Raw genomic sequence first — 6,567 nt, 5'->3', positions numbered from 1 at the left:
CATGTGGGAAGTGTCCTGTCTCACTAGGGCTAACAGGACCAGAAACACTAAATTCTATCTTGGCTTTCTTTGAGCATCAAGGCTCAGTAGCTCTTATTTCCATGATTCCTACCATTTCCTTAACAGGACAGAATGGATTTGAAGAGCAACAGAGTTCTCAAGACCCCCAGACCTTCTTCCCATTTTGATCTGCTTGCTACTACCTGTTCTAGGAATGCTGGGGAAATTTAAAACAGACTAAAATGAGCTCGGATTTCTAAGAATCTGACCTGTAGAATCCACTGCTGAGTGACCCCCTCATGCCCCGCAGAGTCCATGGACTTTGGATTTTTTTTCTCCCTGAAATTTACGCGTATTTGTTCATTGGAAAATATGCACTTTTCCGCTGAGTAAAAGTTGAATGGAATTGGGGGACAATATGTTAAATGTTACGTACTGAGGTAAATTATGTAAATTCTTAGGAATCCTCTTACATGATTATTTGCACATTTTTCCTCATGATGGGGGGGGGGGATTGCATCCGTCTCCAAGGGGACGACAGACCGAAAGGCACCTGACAATCCACAAAACACAGAGGGAGCGGATTTCACACAGTACCTCCATCCCAAACCTATCCACATGATCAACTTGGTGCATGGCTGCAAAGCCTTTGCAAGATTCAGCTCTTTGGAAACATAAGATGGAATGCCCAAAATGGCATACTGCCCTTGGAGACGGCTGTACATTAACGCCTTACTGTGGCTGGGGCCCAACGTGCAAACCAAGGTTTTCCCCAGGGCTTCCATGCAAACCCAGTTGTCAGATACAGAACCTCTTATGGTCCCCTGAATACTCTTCCATTCCATATGACAACTAAACTAAAGGTGGCATTCTAGCTGAGCTCCAATCTGTTTCTAATAAAGTAGTTCTATTTTGTCTATGTCAGAAGCATGTCTTTTTAGAGATGTTAAAGGCTCAAGTTCAGCACGTTTGTCAGAGGCATCACTTAAAAAAAATAAGAAGAAAAGCCTAGTAATTCTGAAGAACCGCAAGGATAGTGGGGGAGACAGGGCAAAGAAGCATGTAGTCGCAAAACAGCATCAAGGCACGGCTGAGGCACTTGTCTGTAAATGCATTTCACATTGGCAGGGCCCCTTGTGGTTCAGACAGCTGTCAGATTACTGATAAGAAGACGCAGACAATAACTGAGATGTTTCCAATAAGGGAAGCAGCTGCTGACTGGGTCCTGGTGGATCCAATTTTCTATCTTCTGTGTGATTCTCCCCACAACAAAATCCTCTGGGGCTGTAAAGCTGAATCAAATTTTAACTGACTATCGAGCGATGATGGCAGGGGATGAGAGAAAGGGAAGGGCACAGATTATCCAAACCAGGTATCCAGTAAAGGCTACCTTAACTTGAGTTCACTTCAGCAACCAGAGAACAATGGTTCAATCAGATGCGTATATATATATATGGTTTGTATACTGCCCACTGGCAAAAAAAAAAAATAAATCCAAACATCTTAGGTTTGTTTCATCCACTTTTCTCATCAGTTCATGATGTTTTGTTTTTGGTTTTTTAAATCTGCATGAAAATTCAAAAACGTTGTGCACATTTCTCTCAATATATGCATTTTTGTGTGCAATTTGGCCCAATACGCACATTTTTGCAAGAATTTTCCCCTCCATTCATGTGAAATAATAATTACTAGGAATATATAGTTTTTTGTGCACTTTTTCCTGATATGCACATTTTTGTACACATGTTTTGTGTGGAGAACAACACTGCCAACTTTCCAAAGTGTAAATACCAAACTACAACTGCATTTCTGTTCACCTGTTTGGTTTGGGAAAGTGCAAATTAGGTAACTGGATGACTTTCTTCCCTAACCATTTTCAGCACAGGGTGAGGTCTGGAAAGTACCAAATTGGGCAGGATAGCTAATACCCTGGAAGACAGAAACAAAATTCAAAGTGATCTTGATAGGCTGGAGTGCTGGGCAGAAAACAACAGAATGAAATTTAATAGGGATAAATGCCAAGTTCTGCACCTAGGAAAAAGAAACCAAATGCACAGTTACAAGATGGGGGATACATGGCTCAACCACACTACAAGCGAGAAGGATCTTGGAATTGTTGTCGATCACAAGCTGAATATGAGCCAACAATGGGATGTGGCTGCAAAAAAGGCAAATGCTCTTTTGGGCTGCATTAATAGAAGCATAGCTTCCAAATCATGGGAAGTACTCATTCCCCTCTACTCAGCACTAGTTAGGTGGCCTCATCTGGAGTCCTGTGTCCAGTTCTGGGAACCGCACTTTAAGAAGGATGCAGACAAGCTGGAGAGGGTTCAGAGGAGGGCAACGAAGATGATCGGGGGACTGGAAACAAAGCCCTATGAGGAGAAACTGAAATAACTGGGCATGTTTAGCCTTGAGAAGAGAAGACAGAGGGGAGATATGATAGCGCTCTTCAAGTTCTTGAAAGGTTGTCACAGAGAGGAAGGCCAGGATCTCTTCTCAGTCACCCCAGAGTGCAGGACATGGAATTATGGGCTCAAGTTTCAGGAAGCCAGATTCCAGCTGAACATCAGGAAAAACATCATGGCTGTTAGAGCAATACAAGAATGGAACCCATTCCCTAGGGAAGTAGTGGGCTCTCCCACACTGGAGGCATTCAAGACGAGGCTGGACAGCCATCTGTCAGGGATGCTCTGACTTGGATTCCTGCATTGAGCAGGGGGTTGGACTCGATGGTCTTATAGGCCCCTTCCAACCCTACAATTCTATGATTCTATGATCTATGATTCTAAGTGGGTCTGCTCAGGCAACAGCTTTGGGGAAAATATTAACAGCAATGTGTCAATCGTTTCATTTAATTCATTATCATCGTTTTTATTATTTTTACCAATGCATTTGGATGTTTAGCCTAAGGCACCAAAATGCTTGGGGTTGTCTCTGGCTCCGCACTAGGGCTGGATGCTAGGAATGTTAAAATGGGATAAGCTGACATGTCACCATTAAGGCATGTAATGGAGATCTCCCTTAGGATAGGATCTTGCTGGTGATCCAATAGTGTAGTCTGTGTTTGTATGGAAGGTGAGCTTCTTGAGATAGTCTGGAACCAGGCAGGTGAAAGTATCCTAAGAATAAACAGGAACTGTAGAACAGTGAAGAGCCTTTAAACAAAAATTTTCAGAGGGGTAGCTGTGTTATTGTGTAGCAGCAGAAACAACCAAGGATCTTACGGCACTTTCACCTGCCTGGCACAAGACTAACACTTGTATTTATTTATTCCAGCACAAGCTTTTGTGGACACTGTTCATTTCATCAGATGCTTGCAGTGTCAACCTCAAATCTAGATCACCAAGTGTGAGGTTGATACTTCGTGCATCTTATGAAGTGGACAATGTCCATGAAAACTAGGGATGGCGGAGAAATCCGCCACGGACTCCAATGAGGCCGGATTCTTTAGAGTCCGCCCCCACCTCGGAGTCCATGGCGGAATGGACTGCTCCCCTCCCGCCACCCCGCGATCTAAGGTCGGGAGGGACCCTACCTGGCATCGGCCATTCCGGGTCCATCCTCTTCATTCCACAGCCAGCCTCTGCCAGGCTGCGGACGGAAATGACATCTGACATAGCGGACACCATTTGATTTGCAACCCTGCCTTTTGCTGTGATAGGCTATATAAATATTTACATAGCCAAGCACAGCAAAAGGCAGGGATGCAAATGGCATCCCCTACGCTGGATGCCATTTGCGGCCACAGCCCGGCAGTGGATGGAAGTCCGGCTGCGGCCAGCCAGCAGGCAGCTCTGCAGACTCACCGCGGAGCGGAACCATCTGGGGAGGATTCCGGGGGGAGGGACAGATCGCTTCCCCCCCAGCTGATGCCAGAGCAGACTGGTAAGTGGGGTTCGTAAACCCCTAATGAAAACTAATGGCAAAATAAATAAATTTTTTGGCCTTCAAGGTGCCAGTTGACTTGTTGTTGCATTATAAAATAAACACTTTCCTGAGGTATGGCAGACAAAACCATTCCAGCTCCAGATAAAACCCAATATCTTCCAAGAAGTGCTGGTGTGCCTGAATGTATCAGTGCAATCCTAACTAGATAGGCGGCCTCCTCTCAACTCGGAGGTGACCACCTATCCAAAGCAAGGCAGGAGAGGCACGGGGAAAATGTTCCCTCTGCACCTCTCCTGCCTTACTTTTTTTCGCTAGACAGCCATTTTTGGCTGTCTAGCGATGGGGGGGGGGACACCAGGAGAGGAAGCTACCGTATGACACATAGGATGTGTCGTACACGCAGCTCCACTCTCCCCACCCTGGAACATCCCCAGCCCTGCCCCTTTTCAGTCACTCCGTGCTCCTCTTACAAGCATGGAGGACGGGGCTTCTCCACGCTGCCTCTGAGGCAGCGTGGAGGAGGGGGGAGATAGGATTTCTGGGAACTGACCTTGGAGCGAGGGCTCTGAGGTCGGTTCCCTGAAAAGAGCATATCCTATGGCCCTCTAGACAGCATCTAGTGTCCATAGGATTGCTCCCTTAGTAACAAAGGGCTACTCCAAATTGATAGGACACCTTCTCCCAAATGTGTGTTTAATACCAGCTAGCAAAACCACCCTGGCAGATGTGATGAGCGTAAATGGAGGGCTATCATATTGCCATGGACACACAAACGGGGACACACACAAACACATATATATCTCTGCATTCTACCCACAGAGGCACATTGGATCTCTGTAACTGAAGACCTGGATACCTAATGGCTGGCATAGTTTTTACTAGGGATGGCATGGCCACCCAATTGGGTCCAGGAGTCCAGCAGACTCGCCCCTGCCCACACCCCTGAGCCACACCTCTGGACCCATTTGACACATACCCCCTGCAGTCACTGAGCCCCCTGCACTCACCCAGAACCAATCTGCTAGCACCGGGAGCAGAAGAACAGGGCCATCGTGAATATGCACACATCTAGTCCTTTGCAAAATGGCACTGTGAATGGCTCATATGCACAAGATTACAGGCGTAAATGGCTCATTTACGCCGGTAATCTGGCATATATGGGCTATTCACAGCACCATTTTGCATGAGAGTAGACGTGCACATATTTCCGATCACCATTTTCTTCTGCAAAATGATCACGTCACGTGGCACTTGCAGATGGGTCCCGGGTGAGGGCAGGTGGCTCAGCAAAGCAGGAGGGGGAGGTTGAGTGCTGGTCTAGGGATGTGAGAACACATGCCAGCTCGGGTTCTCTGGGCCCCAGCTGAGCTCTGCCCCTGCTTGCTGGCCCTCTGGGTTGTAGTCGAGCCCCCCCTCCACTCTTGGTAAGCAGCCCACAACCTCCGCCCACATAGACTTACATGCAAAAAGCACGGTGGATCACCCATATACCCTAGTTTCACTGTGCTGTTTTGCGTATAAGTCTATGGGCAAGCACTGCCAATCACCATGGTTTTTTTAAAAAAAACAAAACATGGCAATCGGGACAGAGACCAACAGGCCCGGGTAAGTTGCGGGCTGTTACCGAGCATGGAGGGGGGGCTTGGCTGCAGCCCGGAGGGCCAGCGAGCAGTGGGGCGACTCAGTGGGCACAGCTCAGGGGGTGCAGGCACCAGTGGTCGGACAGATTTGCAGGCTGAAACAGATGCCCATGCCATCCCTATGCTGGTCTGGGGTGTGAGCAGGGGGAGGGGCTCGGTGGGCGGCAACTGGAGAACCCAGACAGGGGAGTGCCCATCTATCCCTAGTTTTTGCCTTTATGTTAGAGCTTGAACATTTTCCCCCCAGCTATGAGTGGAGAAACCATTCTGTTGTATGGCAGGAAGCAAAAGGGTGTGCTCAGGGACATTTCATTTCATTTATTACATTTCTGTACCGCCCCATAGCCGAAGATTTCTGGGCAATTCACAAAAATCACTGTGATGAGGCATAAACCTAACTCCTGTCCTGGTGGAATCAGTGGAAATCAGAAGAATTATGTATTCCTCTTTCGACCCACCAATTCTTCTACACACAAATACTGCCCCCCCCAAAAAAAAAACCAATTCACATTATCTCAGCAAACTATGGAAGTGTGAGAATTTCGTTTTGTTCCTTTTTTTCAAAATTTGCAAATGGCTCAGAAAGTAGTGCTGGGGGATTCCTCTTTGATGGCATGGCTGCCAGCCTGTGGTGTCCCTCAGGGTTCTATCTTATCCCCAATGCTATTTAACATATAAATAAAACTGCTGGGAGAGATTGTCCAGAGTTTTGGGGTTCAGTGCCACCATTGTGCAGATGACAGCCAACTCTCTCTCTCCTTTCCATTGAAATCCAAGAATCCAATGTTCTGGTTCTAAATCAGTGCCTGATGTTAGTAATGGATTGGAGCAAACTGGGCAAACAAATTGAAGCTTAATCCTGACAAGACAGAGGTGATCCTGGTCAGTCCAAAGGCAGATCAGGGAACAGGGATTCAACCTGTGCTGGATGGAGTTACAATCTGCCCATCGACTCAGGCTCACAGTGTGGGTGTATTCTTGAACTCAGCCCTGAACCTGGTCTCAGCGGCAGCCAGGAGTGCATTTGTGCAGCTGA

This window comes from Heloderma suspectum, chromosome 3 (assembly GCF_057233095.1).
Source record: "Heloderma suspectum isolate Gila_16-S chromosome 3, 16-S_ref, whole genome shotgun sequence".
NCBI classification, from domain to species: Eukaryota; Metazoa; Chordata; class Lepidosauria; order Squamata; family Helodermatidae; genus Heloderma; species Heloderma suspectum.
This window is presented reverse-complemented; position numbering follows the sequence as displayed.